The sequence below is a fragment of the Capsicum annuum genome, chromosome 1, assembly GCF_002878395.1.
Source record: "Capsicum annuum cultivar UCD-10X-F1 chromosome 1, UCD10Xv1.1, whole genome shotgun sequence".
NCBI lineage: Eukaryota > Viridiplantae > Streptophyta > Magnoliopsida > Solanales > Solanaceae > Capsicum > Capsicum annuum.
In genome coordinates, this window is record NC_061111.1 from 156,860,016 (window position 1) to 156,880,026 (window position 20,011).

The following is a 20,011-nucleotide window of genomic DNA, read 5'->3' on the forward strand; positions in this document are numbered from 1 at the left end:
TTATCAATTCACTAAATGAATTTACTATTTATGTACTAATTGCTTTATCTAGTTTAAGTTTTGCAGGAACCTTAGCACAAACATGGAACTATCTCTAAGCAGCATACTAGGGCAAGCTAGCGGAATGTCAAGCATCCCTAGCAACGTCAATGATCCAAAGCTCGACTCGACTCAATTTTCAAAAAAAAAATTTCACATAGGTTTAAACCCTTTCACAAATCTATTCTCATATTCTAGTAACATCATAAGCTGAAATTGGGACAAAATTTTGAGATTCTCTCAAAATTTTTGCATGACATAACTTTTAAACTACATCGACCTGATTCTCATGAAATCCGAGATATGTAGGCGTCTCAGAAACCAGGATTCGGTCGAATTCATAATCACAAATCGTACCATTCAAGCTTTGCCATTCCACCCTTTGGGGTATAACATTTCCAAAATTTGTCAAATTTACTAGTCGAGACAAAATTGGTTTTCGTCAACGTCTTCGCTGAAAGACTCTTTTCATCCTCTTTGGTCTAAGAGGGACAAGCTGTTGACATCCAATTTTTGACTCTCCCTTTCATAAAATTAATTTTTCGATGCTTAAGATTTCTGAATATTTATATATATATATATATATGTTTAGATGTTAACAGTATGAAAATTATGTTTTTATTATTAATATCACATCTTACAAATTTAATTAAAATAAATAAATAAATATATGTTAAATCATCATTCCACTATTTTTCTAAAATGAGAAAATAAATATATGTTAGCGTATTAACATAATACTTACTACATTATTATACTTTTGCAAAATTCACTCTGTTTTTGTTAATTCAATTATATGTATATATATATGCGTATACTTTTGAGAAAATTAATTAAAGCATCGTTAAATTAGCTAAGTGAAATCGATTAGGGCTGAATTAAATTAATTCAGTTTTGGGCCTTTCTTTTGTTTCAGTTAAATTCTAATCCAAACAACCAAATGTCCCAACTTCAAGACCCATCACCCCAGGCTCAATTTTGATTAATCCAGATGGATCAACAACAATTAAAATCTTCATTTATTCTAATTCAACTCCAACATATCAGACCAATCGTTTTTACCCAATAGAGCAATCCGGCCCAAGACCCTTTAATCTTTTTCCCTTTATCTAGTTGTTATCCACAACCTCTACAAGATCAACGTAAATAGCAACAACTTCAACAAACAATAGATTCCTTACCCCAAAAATCCACCAAATAGCGATATAAGTCGTCCAAGTCAAAGATAGATCTTATCCCTGCAAAATCTCCTCAAATCTGCTGAGATACAATCTTCAAAATCTCTTCACATCTGATATCTTAAGCCTTCATTATTAACATCAGGCTTATTATTGCCCAAAATTCAATCTTATGGCAGAATCATCAATCAAATTCGGATTATAGGGGATATGTTTTATCTCATCCCATTTCAGCCTGTGTCAAATCTGAAAAGGGGTTAAATTTAAAATTCAAATTGATTTTTTTTGGATATAAATAGCCGAACATCCACCCCTCTGAGGGGGACAGCTTTTTGAAGGTCGAAAATTGAAAGAAAAGAGTGAAAACTAGTGAAAAAAGAGAGATCATCCAGTTCACATTACTGTTTCCTTCTTGTTTTTCTCATTTCTTTTCCAAAATTGAAGTTTGACTTTGAGCTTGGATCACCGACGAAAAGCCTATAGTTCGCTGTCCCATACAAGGTAATTCAATCCCGTTTAATTATATTATGTTCAGCTTTTAGTGGTTCACTAATCTTTTGATTTTATCTATTAATGTTGGCTTGATTATTAACATAATCATGAGGTAAAAATGGTGTTTGTTTATCTGATTTTCTTCATCATGTAATGTGTTATGAAATATTTTAGGTGGTGACTTAGCTTGAATATCTTTAATCCGAAGTGCATATTTGAGTGGTCTATTTTATTTCGGTTGTTTGTTAATGCAAATATGAACTAGTTATATACCATTTAATTAACTAGGATGTGAACTATGGTTTTGAGCATGAAATTGTGAAGTAAAAAGCTATTTTTTCTCACTTTTTGATTCACTCGAGTTGGTCACTGCATGGGGCTATTTCATTTTTAAATGTTTAATAATATATAGAGTAAAGTTAATAATATTGCTTGGAGCATTTATGTTTGGTCAAAAGTGTAGAACGTGTTGACCTATCACGTAAAATTGATCCTCCTATCTCTCTTTTCAGCCTATTTTGTTCTTGTTCTGTGAATACGTGACCTATTTTGGCTTTAAACTAATTGATGTTGTTATCCGTTTCTTGGAAAATTGAGTCCAAGAACATGTGTTGCCTTGATTGTCCTTCGTCTCGACATATAGTTGCTTTATGCTTAAACATATGAATTTGGTCCTTCCGATTTTACTTTCATCTTATTATCCTTCATCTTATTTTGATTTGATGTGTTAAATATATGATTTCATTCTAAGTCTCATTATTGTTGCTTTTCACTGCCTTCACGGATAAGGAATATAATTAAGTTCCGGGAGTTGATTTTTATGTGAATCCCTTCCAATTTTACGTTGTTGTTGATTCTGAAAATTTTGTTTGGTACATAAATTTCTTTCAGGTGTCAAGTTTATGAATTTATTTGTTTACTGTGAAATTCTATCCTTATTACTTAGTTATGATTATATTCGTGATTGTAATGGATATGCGGTTGTTTTGGTGATCAGTTATACGAACTTTTGAAGCTCGTTTTCCTCAACTTTTTGGTCTTTGAATCACCTAAATGTAGAGCTTTTTTGTCTCTCTGTTTTGCTTCATAATACATAGCTACTACTTGTTAATGTGTTGTATGAGCGAGTTTCAAACTATCAGTTGTCCAAAGTGTTTTATGGCATGAGCATGAGTATCAAATCGCTGAAATTGATCGTAAAGTTAGCATTCCGATGAATTCTAGCTATGGGGTTGTCTAATATAACTCGTTGGGATAGTTGTTAGATATGTGATAAAAATAGTTACTGCCTGCTCTCTTTCGCTAGAATAGAATATAATCATTCATGTATTTTCGTTGCTTGTCTAACTTCTTTCATTTTTTGAGTAACTAGTAAAGAAAATAATTTGTTAGAAACTCTCCAATTATGTTAAAAAAAATTAAACTTGTCACTAAACATTTACCTAATGGACCTGCTAAAAGTCTAAACTAGATTGCTTTTTGTAATAGACTTATAATTCTGACACATCAAGGACCTGTAAAATGATTTCCAGAAAAGGGAAGCTCTTTCTTTGGGACATTTTCAGTAATCGCAGCTTGCTTACTAACATTTTCTTTAGCATTTTTGTTCCAATTTTTTTTCTTTTTTAGCTTTCCTCTGCACATTCTTGCTTTTCTGGTTGTTTCACTTATGCTCAGAACTTTGGCAAATGGAATTAAGAGTAGTAGAATAGCTAAAGTAATCATTTTCAATTGTTTAATGTTTGAGATTTATGTTTGAAAATTGACCATCTCTACTGTTAACATTCCTAAGTTCTCATGTTTCATTGGGATTTGACTTAAAAATAGTTTGTTTAGTATATATCTTTTTGTTTTGTTTCACGTCCTTACATTACCCTGCTATTTGATCGCTACTAATTTTTATCCTTTTCTTTACATGTACACCCGGGAGCGTATTTGGGGTCTCAAGGCTTGACCCTATCTCTGTCCAAATCAGAGAAGCGAAAATATTGCATTATACATTGTCGTCTAGCGAGTCTAGTCTCTCTTTCCCTCTCTTCCAGATTAATTCTTCTTTAGACACTTGTTATTATTTTCATTTAATATCTCGCATATTTTTATTTTTTTTATATTTGGTATGTCTTATTTGAATGTGAATCTTTGAATATGAATCTTTGAATGTGATAGCAACTCAATTATTCACTTCTTGTCTCTTAGGTTTTAAATTTAGCATAATCACTAGGCTTATGTAATTAATTCAATGTCCCTAAAAGTTAAAATTTTGTAGGTAAAATATGTCCTTTAGAATAATGGTTAAGTTTTGTTAAAATTCCTTAATACTTCTTTAATATGAAATAGTAACTTATCTTTAAAATCAAGTTAGTTTATTATTAGGTAATAGTTTGGAAAGCCCTTAAATATAAATTTTGAGGTATTAGGAAAGTCAGCCTTACTAATTTTAGATATGGTAAATCAAATTTTATTTTTATTAATTTCAAATAAAAGATGGAACTTCACAAGTCCCTTCTAAGGTTTCCTAATGGCAAAACAAAATATATTTTATTTATTTGTATCGTAATAAATAATAAATTTCTAAAGCTACAAGATATTTAAATAATTTGTTTTATCTATTCACTTAGCAGAAGGATAATTAACTTATTTTTTATGAAGTTTAATTTTAAAAAGCAAAAAATGTCATTTTTAGAATTAAAAAATGAGTTCTTAATATAATTTTTTTTTAATTATTAGTTGAAAGCTTTTGTAAGGAATTAATTTTAAATAACTTTCTTTTGACAACAATAAGGTTGAAATATTTTTATGAGTCGTTTTAGATATTTTTCGACAAGTGGATGAAATTTTTCTAAATTCTTCTAATCTTAGCACGCCTTAATAAGATGTATATATTTCTTAATACCTTATTTATATCCTTCTTAATTTAATATTTGATTTCATTATCTAATCTAAGTTTGGTCGGTTAATCGTAGTTAGCGGATCCTTTAGGGTGCCTAATCCCTTCCCTTTAGGATAATTTAGAATCCTTACCTAGAATTTACGTTTTTGCAGACCTTAAAAATGAAGTCTTTATTTATTTTAATCACATAGTTTATAATAGGTGTCCTAATTCACCATAGACCTAATTAGGTGGCAACTTCTTTATTTATCTCAGAATGGTTTACGTGGTTGAAAAGACGAGAGAGAATGAGAACCAGAACGTAGTAGTAGAACAATAAGAAGGCATCTTTCATGATAGGTTGGATGATCTAGACATGAATATTCCAGATGATGATCAAACACCTGCGCCCGTTGATGCGACTAATTCGATGGGTAGTTCTTCTCAATCGACATAGTCTGGAAATATTCAAGACGACGGTACCGGCTTCTTTATTGGAATGTCATTGAAGGACAAGAATAAACTATCTACCACTTTGCTTATTTGTTGCTTGAAAAAAAATTTCAGATTAAAGAAGGTGATTAATTTAAGTAGTGTCTTTTGCTTTAAATGTGTTAATCCGAACTGCAAGTGGTGGTTGAGAGCGGTGAAGTATGCAAGTTTTGACAGACTCATCATTCATAAACATGAGAAGCATCACACATGTGGTTAGGAGCACATCTCGGGCCAAAATTCTCACACCACGGCAAAGGTCCTCAATGAATATTTCAGGAGTAGTTTCCCCGAAGGCAAAGACTCTTCAACAAGGGTTATGGCCAATCAACTTCTTACGAAATTGGCTGTCCTGTTCAGTTATTAGAAGATATATATTTGGCCATGGGGATTGCCAAGGACTTGGTTAGGGGGACACACGAGCATTGGTATGCAGTCCTGGAGGCCCACCATTACATAATTGGTCGACAAATCCTAAAAGTAAGACGACATTGCATGGTGATGAAAATGAAAGGTTCAAGTATTTTTTTGTATCCTATGGTGCTTGGATTCAAGATTTTTTATTTTTTACATTTGAGAAAAGGCAAAATTGTTGACGATACCTTCTTGAGAAATAGGTATAATGGAGTTCTGCTAGCGGCGGTGACGCAGGATGTGGAGAATCACATCTTTCCTGTCGCTTTTTATATAGTCGACAAGTAATGTGATGCCTTTTATGGAGTTTTTTGAACAACTGCAAAGCTGCATCGAAGATACCAAAGAGTTGTGTTTTGTTTCGGATAGGCATCCAAGTATTCCAAAGATGGGTTCAATTTTCTTCACTTCAGCTTACTTTGGTTGTTGCATCAGGCATCTTGGAGATAACATTCAGACCATCTATCATAACGAAAGGGTCGTGAACCTTTTTAATAGAGCAGCTAAAGCATACAGTAGAGATGAGTTTTAAGACCATTTCAATCAAATAATGGATTTGAATCCTAAGGTACCAGAATTTCTCATACGTGTTTGTTTCAAGAGATGGAGCCGGACATTCTGTCCGGCAGATAGGTACATTCTTATGAATTTAGTGTCTTGTTTGAGTTACAAGTTTAGTAACTATGATGTCGCACTAAGTGATTCAAACATAGCAGAATCCGTGAATTCATTGTTTGGTGATGAAAGAGAATTTTCCATCAAGGCTATGTTTGAAGTAATAAATAAGAAGTATGACCAATTTTTTAACGAAAGGCGTGTGCAGTTCAAGGGCCCAAAAAGAATCCGATTTGTTCTCAAAATCAAAAAAATAATATCAATGAACGTCAGTTTTAGGAATAGGTTATTATCTCATAAAATAGCAGATTATAAATTCAGTATCACCAGTCATGGTGATGTTGCCACGGTCGATCTTCAAACAAAATCTTGTACGTGCAGAGTTTTTGACTTGGATAAAATAACCTGTCCGCATGCTATGGCAGCGCTTCGAGATCAATACAGTCAAAACTATGGAACTGAAGTTTATGAGAACTCCTCTCAATATTATTCGGTGAAAAAATATGAAATGACATATAGTGGGCATATTACTCCGGTGCCTCCCGAAGAATCTTTGGTTGTTCCTGCAGAGCTTATGGGGAGATTAATACCTCCTCCATATATTGACCCAAGTACTATCAAACCGGAAAGAAATCCATATAAGAGGAGGCGTGGAGTAGGAGAATCATTTTCATCAAGAAGAAACAAGCGCTCCGTATGTAAGCGCGCTGGCCACAAAAGAATTACATGCCCGGATCATAATCCACCATGATCGTTGTAGTTGCAAAAACTTGTGTTGTTGTTTGTGGTGTACTTTTATATATTTAAATCATTCTTGTGAACGTAATGTTATCATTTATTATGTATAAAATATCTTTTTAATAAGTTGTGCATCAATAAAAAGAGGCAAAACATGAACTAAACTAAACAATACAGCAGACCACAAGTATTTTCATCAGATTACCCATCTGTGGTAACAGATGGACATTAGCTGGAAGAACATAACATAGTTCCATAAAAATGAAATGTTTTCTTCTAACAGATGATAAATCTGTCACAACAGATGGATAATCTATTGACAGAAACCCAACCGATGACTAATCTGTTCCAACATATAGTCCATCTGTTGAAAGAATTCAAAAGAAAAAATTGCTATTGCTACTGGATTCAAAATTGCTCCTTACCTCCAACCATAGACATGTTAACATGTTTGTTTAGAAAAAGAAGTAGACAGAATGAAAATTGAATAAGAATTAAAAAGCCAAAGTCGACTAAAAATAATTTTTTCATTAAACGAAAGATAAAATACATTAGGTATAGATCCGATATAGAAAAATTAAAATGCATAAGCTAAAAGAAAAAATAAATTCTAATTATTATTATTATCATCATCATCATCATTAATGACAGTCGGCCCATCAACTCACAGCAGAAGGGCCCTCATTAGCCTCTACATCTCGCTGAACATCGTCACTCTCACGGCGACAAACTCCCTCTATAGGTCATTAACCTACCTCTGACATTCCCGCATTGTGTCGCGCAGAATAGCAATGTCCCAAACAGGATCAACCATATCTAGAATACGCATGAATTGACAAATGAAAAGAAAAGAGTCCAAATGTAATATAACATATACTACAAACCGTTAGATTTACATAAAAAAAACTTACCTCAATGATAAGGAATATTCTCTTTGAAGAGAAGTGGTTGAAGATGTTACACGTAAAGAAAAAATGCAAGAAATAAATAAAGTTTAGCAGAATAAAGATTAAAGAGGAACCTATTTATAGAGAATTAAATCTGGATGTGTAAGGACAAAAGGCACGTCTGTTAAGCTCCATTGTATTAATTATATTCAAACTGGTGGCATTTTATTTTCTGTGAAAAGTCGCAACTTTTTCTTTTACATTAATCCTTCTCACTTTTTTAAAATGATTTTGAGACTTGATAACAGCTGGTATTATTGAGCTGTTGTAATAGATTATCTGTATGTGCAATAGCTAAGACATCTATTGCAACATATGTATTAACTGTTGCGACAGATGGACCATATTTTGGAGATGTTTGGATTTCTTCTAATAACTGATTCATCAGTTGCAATAGATGGAGAATTCGATTCATCAGCTATTTTGAATGTGTTAGATAAAAAGTCACCACCACTATCTCTTTTTTAATTGTCATCACATTAGTGTAGATAAATAAACACTGTCTGGTCTATCGCAATAGATTTACCATCTATTGCAACATATAGATTATCTATTGAGATAGATGGACCATATGTTGGAGGAGATATTTTGATTTCTTCTAACAGCTGATCCATCAGTTGAACCAAATGGAGAATTCGGTTCATCAGTTATTTTGAATATGTTAGATAAAAAGTCATGACTCTTCACCTCTTTTTTAATAGTCATCATATGCGTGCAGATGAATAAATAATGTCTGGTCTATCGTAATAGATTTACAATATGTAGCGACATATGGATTATATGTTGTGATAGATGGACCATATGTTGGAGGAGATATTTAGATTTCTTCATAGAGTTGATTCATCAGTTGCAACAGATGGAGATTTTAATTCATCAGCTATTTTAAATATGTTAAGATAAAAAATTAATGACTCTTCACACCTTTTTTTTAATAATCATCTCATGAGTGCAGACGAATAAACAACACTATCTTGATGGGGTAGAAAGAATAAGATGCATGCAATGGATCCACTTTCATGCGTGGGAGTAATGTATTATTAATCAGGCTACTGCGATAGACACACATAAAATGTAATGATTTTGTGAATGAAGTTTTTTATCAATTAGACACTAATCCTTCAAACAAGATCCTACATTGTACAATCTAGAATGATAGGTACGAATTGATAAGGTCGAAGGGTTCCAAGACGGTGGTGTCAATACCCTGTTACAATTTAATGGCATTCTATGCTCATGTTTTTGTGTCACATTTGGGGAAAGGTTCAAGTTTTTGGCGGCAGTGTAAATATCCAATAGTGATTAGACCAGTTTTAATTGCGTAATGGACTTTTTGAAAGGCCTCCAAAGCCTCGTACTGCAGCAAATAATGATGGAACTAATAGAAATTTCCCTGGTCCAAATTTATATAGATGGATTGCTGGAGGAGATTTTATATAGCAGAAGGTGCTTGGGAGAATACCTGTGTGGGAAGGAGGAGGTGGAGAAGGCCATATATCATCTCAGACCTTGTTTAAGAGGAAACACAGGGAAGCAAGTAAGGAAATTTAAGCAAATCTGGCCAATAAAATTGACATGAGAAATGGAAAAACTAGATGAGCTTCAAATGTGGAAGTGTATCCAAATATAAAAATACATCAATCGTTGAAAAAAAAAGAAGAATGGTCAACATGACTGGAGATGGACACTTTGCTCGAGAATGCAACTACCGAGCGTAGCCTCAATAAAGACTCACAAAGTGCAGGACCATAACTCTAAGGAAGAAGTTTTGCATGCATAGGAAATTGATATGGCTGTCGGTCAGAATTAAAACCTGAACTAACAAATCCTAAATTAAAAGTAAGGGAAGCCAAGGCATCAATTTCTGAAGTCTAACTTGCATGCCATGCCTTCTGTTTGTGGCTATAATTAGGTCAATGGCAGTAGAAATAAAAAAGGTCTGAAGTTTTGCAGGTATAATGCCTTGTTGTTTCCATTGCCTTTGATAAACAGGAGGCATGGGATGTAAATTTAACTTGAGAAATTGCCACCTTTGCTTGATCCCATATTTTTAATTCAGGAGTAGTTGGTTTAGGTTTCAATTCTGACCGACAATCTTGCCACCTTTCGTGCTTGCGAAGCTGCTTCTTTAGAGTTCTAGTCCTGTATTTTGTGGGTCTTCATCGAGGCCACGCTCGCTAGTTGCAGTCTCTAGCAAAGTAACCAGTTCAAGTCCTCTTAACCATTCTTATTTTCTTTAATGACTGATGGATTTTAATTTTTGGATACACTTTCACATTCACAACTCATCCAGTTTTTTCATTTTTCATGTTAATATCATCAGCCAATTTCACTACACTTTCCTTCCTACCCTGTGTTTTCTCCTAAACAAGGTCTGAGATGATATATGGCTGTCTCAACCTCCCCCTTCCCGCACAGGTATTCTCCCAAGCACCTACTGCTGTATAATAGTCTCCTCCAGTAACCCATCCATATAAATTTGGACCAGGGGAATTTCTATTTGTTCCATCATTATTTGCTATAGTGCAAGGCTTCGGACACCTTTCAAGAAGTCCATTGATCCATTAAGCCCGGTCCAATCACTATTAGATATTTACACTATCGCCAAAAACTTGAACCCTTCCCAAACTTGACACAAAAATATGAGCATAAATGGTCATTAAATTATAACAGGGTATCGATACCACCTACTTGGTCCCTCAGCCTTACCAATTCGAACCTAACAATCTTAATTGTAAAATGTCATATCTTTTTGAAGAATTAATGTCTAATAGGTAAAGAACAAATATTCACAAAATCATTGTACTGGATGTGTGTTTTCACGATGGGTTGACCAGTGTGACATACCTCCCACATATAAAGTGGTTCTATCTGCAAGCAGCTTATTCCTTCGAACCAATCTCTACTCTAGCCTTTAATGCTGGTCAGGCAAAAATGGATCCAGTTTCACTTCCTTTTATCTACAAACAAGAGAATACATTTGATTTCAAACAAGAGAAGAATAAAAAGAACATTACAAAAGGGTAACACAAAATTGAGCGAATCAACAAATGACCAATCTGATGCAACAAATTACCCATCTGGTCAACCAATGAAGTATCTGTTGCAACAGATGGATGACATGTTGCAATAGATGGATCATCTATTGGAATAAATCAAACCAGTCTTGCTAATAGTTTGATTTCATCAAATAGTTTCTCCGTCTGTACAAAAGGGTAACACAAAATTGAGTGAATCAACAGATGACCAATCTGATGCAACAATTACCTATCTGTTCAACCGATGAGGCATTTTGCAACAGATATAAAAACAATGCTTCGTTCATTAAAGACTTTAAAGTTATCTTTCCTTCAATTTTCTCAATAAATAAAAAACTGGTAATAGGTAAATCATTAATAATAAAAGATGTAAATATAAAATTTAAATGACATACAAAGGAGAAGACGAGATGGAAAGAGCAATAGTGAACCATACCTGTAATGTGAAAAAAGTAAAGGGATCAAAACATCCAGTTCAGTTGGGAAAAGATATTGATTGGTTGAGATCTAAAAGGATCCTCATCCGAAAGAAGAGAGAAAAAAAAGGAAAAAAGGAAAGAAAGTGAATTGAGAATAAAGAAGAGTGATAGATGAGTTGAGTCTTACTTTACTTTATGTCTGAAGGAGAGAGTATTCATCTAGATATGAGTTTTAAATATTCATTAACAACTTTTGAATTTTGAGGATCACGAGGAAACGATGACATTGAAAAAACCAGATAAGACTACTCACTCAGGAGATTATTGAGCTATCCAAGTAATACTTTTTACCGCCTTAGTATTTTAATTTTTTCTCGGATAGGAAATACCTAAATTGCTTTAAAAAAAAGGTCTTAAAATATTTAAATGCAATAGATAACAATTTCTATTTGAAAATTTCCAAAGCTCTGTCATCCTTCATAACAGATGTAGCACCAGTTTGATAATTTATAACAAATGCATAAAATGTTGCAACAGATGACTTAATCTGTTTGATTAAATACAACAAAAAATACATCTGTTGCAATAGGTTGAATGTTTATTTTAATACAATTTTAATTGATTTTACATATTTGACTAATACCTTAATTGATTAATCTAGGACTAGGGGTGAGTTCTCATAGGGTCAGCTACAACTTTAATTGAGTCTTTTGGCAATTGCATGATGAGACGGTATTGCGTTCCTCCCGACCAGAGTCGTCGATTGATCACTCTGAGCTGAACTAATTCTTACAACTTCATATGTTCAGCTAATACCTTAATTGATTAATCTAGGACTAGGGGTGAGTTCTCATAGTGTCAACTATAATAGATGGCAGCACCCATTTGATAATTTACAACTGATGGGTAATCTGTCATAACAAATGACATAATTTATTTGATTATTTACAACAGATGAGTAATCTATTATAACAAATGACTTAACCTGATAGATAACTTACAACAAATGGTTAATCTACTATAACAGGTTGAGTATTTGTTTTTATACAATTTTAATTGATTTCACATGTTAGAATAATACCTTAATTTATAAATACGACCAAGGGGGAGTTCTCATAGGGTCAACTACAACTTTAATTGAGTCTTTTAGCAATTAAATATGAGATGGTATTGCGTTCCTCCCGACCAGAGTCGTCGATCGATCACTCTGAGTTGAACTAATTCTTATTACCTCATATGTTAGAATAATGCCTTAATTTATTAATCTAGGACCAGGGGTAAGTTATCATAGGGTCAACTACAACTTCAATTGAGTCTTTTGGCAATTACATATGAGACGGTATTGCATTTCTCCCGCCTAGAGTCATCGATCGATCACTTTGAACTGAACAAATTTTTATTACCTCATATGTTTAAATCATCCCTTAATAGATTAATCTAGGACTAAGGGTGAGTTCTCATAGTGTCAACTACAACAGATGACAATTCCTATTTGATAATTTACAACAGATGGGTAATCTGTTGTGATATGTAACACAATTTATTTGTTAATTTACAACAAATGGGCAATCTATCAGAACATATGACATAATTTGTTTGATTATTTACAACAGATGAGTAATCTATTACAACAATGACTTAATCTAATTGATAAATTACAACAGAAGGTGAATTTATTGCAATAGGTTAAACATTTATGTTTATACAATTTCAATTAATTTCACATGTTAGACATATACCTTAATTGATAAATCTAGGATCAGAGGTGAGTTCTCATAGGGTCAACTACAACTTTAATTGAGTCTTTTGTCAATTGAATGATGAAACGGTATTGCATTCCTCCCGATCAGAGTCGTCGATCAATTACTCTAAGATGAACTGATTCTTTTTACCTCATATGTTCGACTAATACCTTAATTGATTAATCTAGGACTAGGGGTGAGTTCTCATAGGGTCAAATACAACTTCAATTAAGTCTTTTGGCAATTGCATATGACATGATATTGCGTTCCTCCCGACCAGAGTCATCGATCAATCACTCTGAACTCAACCGATTCTTACTTCCTCATATGTTCAACTAATACCTTAATTGATTAATCTAGGACTAGGGATGAGATCTCATAATGTCAACTAAAACAGATGGCAACGCTTATTTGATAATTTACAACATATGGGTAATTTGTTGCGACATATAATTCAATCCATTTGATAATTTACAATAGATGGGTAATCTGTCGCAATGGATGACATAATCTATTTGATTATTTACAACATATGAGTAATCTATTGCAACAAATGACTTAATCTGATTGATAACTTATAATAGATGGTTAATCTGTTGCAACAGGTTAAACATTTATTTTTATACAATTTCAATTGATTTCACATGTTATACTAATAACTTAATTGATGAATCTAGGAGCAGGTGTTAGTTCTCATAGGGTCAACTGCAACTTTAATTGAGTCTTTTGGAAATTGTATAATGATATGGTATTGCGTTCCTCCCAACTAGAGTGGTCGATTGATCACTTTAAGTTGAACCGATTCTTATTATCACATATGTTAGAATAATACCTTAATTAATTAATCTAGGACCAGGGTTGAGTTCTCATAGGGTCAACTACAACTTCAATTGAGTTTTTTGGCAATTACATATGAGATGGTATTGCGTTTCTCCCGACCAGAGTCATCGATCGATCACTCTGAACTGAATCTATTCTTACTACATCATATGTTCAACTAATACCTTAATTTATTAATCTAGGACTAGGAGTGAGTTCTCATAGTGTCAACTATAATGATGGCAACACATATTTGATAATTTAAAATAGATGGGTAATCTGTTGCGACATATGACTTAATCAATTTGATAATTTACAATAGCTGGGTAATCTTTCACAATAGATGACATAATATGTTTGATTATTTATAACTGATAAGTAATCTGTTGCAACAAATGACTTAATCTGATCGATAACTTACAACAGATAGTTAATCTGTTGCAACAGGTTGAACATTTATTTTTATACAATTTCAATTGATTTCACATGTTAGACTAATGCCTTAATTGATTAATACAGGACCAGGGGTTAGTTCTCATAGGTTCTACTACAACTTCAATTGAGTCTTTCAAAAATTACATGATGAGACGGTAATGCGTTTCTCCCAACCAGAGTCATCGATTGATCACTCTGAGCTGAACTGATTCTTATTACCTCATATATTAGACTAATACCTTAATTAATTAATCTAGGACCAGGGGTGAGTTCTCTTAGGGTCAACTACAACTTTAATTGAGTCTTTCAAAAATTGCATGATGAGAAGGTATTGCATTTCCCCGACCAGAGTCATCGATCGATCACTCTGAGCTGAGCCAATTCTTACTACCTTATATGTTTAACTAATACCTTAACTGATTAATCTAGGACTAGGGGTGAGTTCTCATAGTGTCAACTACAACAGATAACAGTGCCTATTTAATAATTTACAATAGATGGGTAATCTGGTGTGACATATGACTCAATCTATTTGATAATTTACAACAGGTAGATAATCTATCACAACAGATAACATAATCTGATTGCTAAATTACAATAGATGGTTAATCTGTTGCAACAGGTTGAATATTTGTTTTTATACAATTTCAATTGATTTCACATGTTAGACTAATATTTTAATTGATTATTCTAGGACCAAGTGTTAGTTATCATAGGGTAAACTATAACTTCAATTGAGTCTTTCAAAAATTGCATGAGGAGAAAGTTATTCCCGACCAGAGTCGTCGATCGAGCACTCTCAGCTGAATCGATTCTTATTACCTCATATATTTGACTAATACCTTAATTGATTAATCTAAGACCAGGGGTGAGTTCTCATAGGGTCAACTATAAATTCAATTGAGTCTTTTGAAAATTGCATAATGAGACGGTATTGTGTTCCTCCGACCAGAGTCGTCGATCGATCACTCTGAGGTGAACCGATTCTTACTATCTTATATGTTAAACTAATACCTTAATTGATTAATATAGGACTAGGGGTGAGTTATTATAGGGTCAACTACAATAGATGGCAGTGCCTATTTGATAATTTATAACAGATGGGAAATCTGTTGCGACATGTGACAATCCATTTGATAATTTACAATAGATGGATAATCTGTCGCAATAAATTCCTTAATCTATTTGATAATTTACAAAGATGCGTATCTGATTCAATAGATTGAACATTTTTTTCATATAATTTCAATTGAGTTCATATACCTAAATTGATTAATCTAGGACCAGGGGTGAGTTCATAGGGTCAACTACAACTTCAATTGAGTCTTTTGGCAATTGCATGATGAGAGGGTTAAAAATTACGCATATCTTTTATAATTATAAAAAAAAATTAAGATCAATTCAGACCAAATTAACATTTTCAAAACTTATCATTCTTTTCCAAAATACAGATCAACCCATACAAATCATCCATTTGCGAGGAAAATATTTCATCATTTCAAATCTTGAGTTCTCGCTCTTTTCTCTTCCTCACTCAATTATACAGTATAGACAACAACTACTCAATAAATTTCTCTACCCTTCACATTAGATTGATTTTATTCTCATTTCCAACCACATAGGTATTATTTTTTGACTTTATTCTTACTTGTATCAGTCGTTTTCTCTGTCTTCGTAGGTAACAGAGAGTTCAAGAAGAGTTCTATATTTGTTATTTTTTTCTAAAAAATGAGGGCTTTTAAGTTAATGATGAAAAATAAAACCTTTAGTTGTATCATCTTTGATAATGGGTTTACAATTTTGAGTTTTGATGGTAAAATCATAGGAAGAACTCGAGAAAACCCTAGTTTCTATCATAGTGTTCCATTGACTGTCGTGGTATTGTTGGATGGTGTTTGTGGTGGTGGTGGTTGTTGTTGTCGTCGTCGTTGCCGTGATGGCACTGGTGGTGGCTATTGGTGGCATATGGTTGGTGGCGTTTGTGGTGGCTTTGGTTAGTGGTGTTTATGGTGGTTGTCGATATTCGTGGTATTTGTGGCATTAGTTGGTGGTGATTGTGGTGGTGGTGGTTGTTAGTGTATAGTTATTGGTGGTGTTTGTAATATATTTTTTAAAATTTATGCATACATCAATTGTAATATATTTTTTTTTTCTATTATTTATAGGTAAAACATGTCTCCCAAAAGAAAAGAAAGTAAAAGTGGATCAATGTCTGACCATCCAAAAAAAGCTACAGTACATAGGAATTCAGAGGAGTTTCCTGAACAATCTTAGTCAGGGAAAAGTGAAGCTGAGGAGAGATATGAAAACAACGTTGAGGGCAGTGGACAAGGCTCTGTAGATGGTGATGAAGAAAATAAAAGTGAGAAAGAGGAGGAATTAGAGAGCGAGAAAGAGAAAAAGGAAGATCATCAACATGATGATAATGGATCACCAATGGGGCGTGAATTAATACTGATATCCAAGCCTAATCCTATCAAAAAATTTAGTATTGACAAGTTTCAAGTTGCAATGCTGATAAATGACCAAAAAGTAGAAGAAGAACTAACTAGTGAAATTGTACTTAAATGTCAGCTGGGGAGTAAATTTATTTATTTTAGGAAAATTATGAAGGATAAAAATATAGACGGACTTTTTAAGAAGAGCTGCTTTGGACACTTTCTTGAGCTGCCTGAGTCCCCTGCCCATTTTCATATGAGGATGGTATATGGTCATCTCAAGCGCAGGATCAAGTACGTAGGGGAAGATGTAACTTCAAAGGAGGGGGGCAATATGATGGATGAAATCTAAATCAACTACTGTGGAATGCCGATTTGTTTTAGCCTACAAAAGTTTGCCATAGTGACAGGCTTGAGATGCCATCATCCAGAAGAACCATCTATCTCCAAGGGAACACCCCGCAAAAGATCCAAGGCAAGAAAACACTAAAAAAAATAGATGGGTTGTTTGACATTGCTCAACGTGGCTACAAAGCATTGGATTTGTTGACAGATCTCATAGATAAAACCATACCAAAGCAGTACATGGAGCAATTGTGCTTAGTTTGGTTTGCCCATTCGGTTATATTGGCAAGAGACGTCAACAAGGTCATAGAAGATGTTTTGTTGGCGCGTGCTGAGGATTTTGATAAATTCAACAATTATCCTTGGGGCTATGACAACTTTTACTTAACTGTCCAATATTTTTTAACAAAGCTATCCTCAGGGAAGACCACATTATACGGCTTTCCTTAGGCTTTCATGGTAAAATTAATCACTATTTTAACTAATCCATTAATTTATATTGAATATAGTTATTATGACTTTTTTTTGCTTGCTTCCTATTTACATATTTTAGGCTTGGACATTTGAAGTCATTCCTCCCCTCCGGAAGTATGTAATGGATTACCCGGATAAGTTTTCTCATCCAAGGATGTTTAAGTGGTTGGCTGTAAAGAGCAACATTAAAATTAAGGAGATTGATCTCTTTAACCCTCCGAATGATGCAGTACGTCTTCTTCAAGTAAAATAATTTTATTTAATAAAAGATATTGAACAAATGATATATCTGGTGCAACAGATGTTATATCTGATGCACCATATGGGACATCTGTTATGACAGAATACCCGTCCTCTACCTACCGATGCAACAGATGAATAATCTGTTGCGACAGGCGATTGATATCTTGCATCAGATTACCCATCTGTTGCTTTAGTTCTCTAAACCTGACCCCTAACAGATTAACCATCTACTGCAAATTATACAACAGATGTGTAATCTGATGTAATATTGTTAATACACAAATAGATCATCTGTTGTATAACATGTAACCCAACAGATTACCCATCTTGTGCAACTGATGCAACAGATTGGTAATCTATTGTGACAAATAATTAATATTTTGCATCAGATTATCCATATGTTGCTCTAGTTCTCTGAACCCGACTCAAACGGATTTTAACCATCTACTAAGCAACAGATGGGTAATCTGATGCAACATATTGTTAATCCATTGCAGAAGTTGATACTGTTAAAATGTAACCCAACTGTAAAAATTATTATATTATATGATTTAAATGTATCTGTCTTTTTTTTCTAGGTTGTGCATCCATAGATCGTGCCTATTGAGAAGGAGTCGTTGATGACTTTTTACATTACTCTAGGTCATGTTTATACTTTAGTAGACCCTACGGTGGAGTTAATAAAGAAGAAATTGGATAGAGAAATAGCCTAATGTTGAGGCCCTGCATGACCAACCTACTAATGCAGATCCGGGTGCTTCTTCTGGTGGAGTTGTTGGTGTTGGTGGCAGGCATGTTGCTACTGCTACCACTCATGATGATGAGCATATTGATGCTGAAGAAAAAATAAATATATTTTAAAACACCCCCACCCCTCTTCACCCTCGTGTTCTCGTTACTAATGCGAAGAGTGCACGGATAACCAGGATAAACTCTTTGAAAAAGTAGAGGCTATCTCTAAAGCTGTCAAGGAATTAAAATCCAAGAGGGGTGTCATACCATCCAAGAAGGTGAGGGAGCCATACACTCCTTCAGTGTTGGTTAGGAGGAAGAAAAAAGCAATAACCGACGTACTCTCCGGTCGAAAATAAAAAAAATATCAACTGTTCTCTCTCCAAAAGATGTTGAAGTTCAGGGGCCATTCAAAAAGGTGGACATATATGCAGAACTTGGAGCCAACGAGAAGAGGGATCTGCGATAGGGCAAGACTGCTAAGCCAGGTGCACCAGCTCACCCCGGGCCTCCTCCCCCCCCTCCAAAGACTTCCAGATTATGACAAATGCGTATGCGGTACGAGAACAAGGCAAGTTTACTTTTCCTAACCTAGCCTTCTAATCTACCCTATGAAGAAAAAGCTACGCAATAAATGTGAAATCCGTTGCAACAGCTGGGTATTCTGGTGCAACTGGTAGTGGTTTTTTTGCAACTTATTATCCATCTGTTGCATAAGTTGTGTTGGATTATTGATTCAGAGAACCCTATACTACAGATGGACCATCTTTACAATTACTAACGTATTTAAAAATTAACTTCTTATATCATAGCATATTGACAAAATTCACTGCCTCATGAGGAAAAGGCAATTAACGTACCCGAAAGCTTGCGACACTATCGATAGGATAATGGACCTCAACTTTTGCAAAAAGTTCAAGGATAAGTATGATCAAATAATAATATTGTGTTAAGCTATTGTGCAGGATTTGATTTCTGTAACGCCCCAGAAAATGGGTCCCAGAGCGTCACACGGTGCTTGAGGCTATGAGTAGCCCAAGCTAACCCTCTGATCCATTTTCATTCAGTTCAACAAAAATAATGGGGTTTCCATAAATAACCCTCAAATATCAACAGAGTAATCATCATCCAAGAAAAAAAGAATTTCAGAAAGATATAAAAATACGACTTATTAGTCAACTCCCAACATCTATACTAGTCTGACAAGCCTCTAAGAAAATCAATAAAACCAGCGAGCCATTGATACATGCCCCAACTGACTCATACTCAGTTATCAAATGTAAATAATTTCGTGAAACCAACATCAGACATCACGTCCTCGAAACATGAGAACTCATCACAACAGAGGATGTAGAACAGCATGCCCGAAGAATCACTGTCGAACCTGGAACTGAGCACCTGAACCTACATTCTAAGAAAATACAGCCCACATCCGAAGATATGGGTCAGTACCATGGAAAGGAACCGAGTATATGGGGGTGTATACAGTTGTATAAACATCATCATCATAAATATTTATAAGAAATATGCAGGATGTATGAAAGA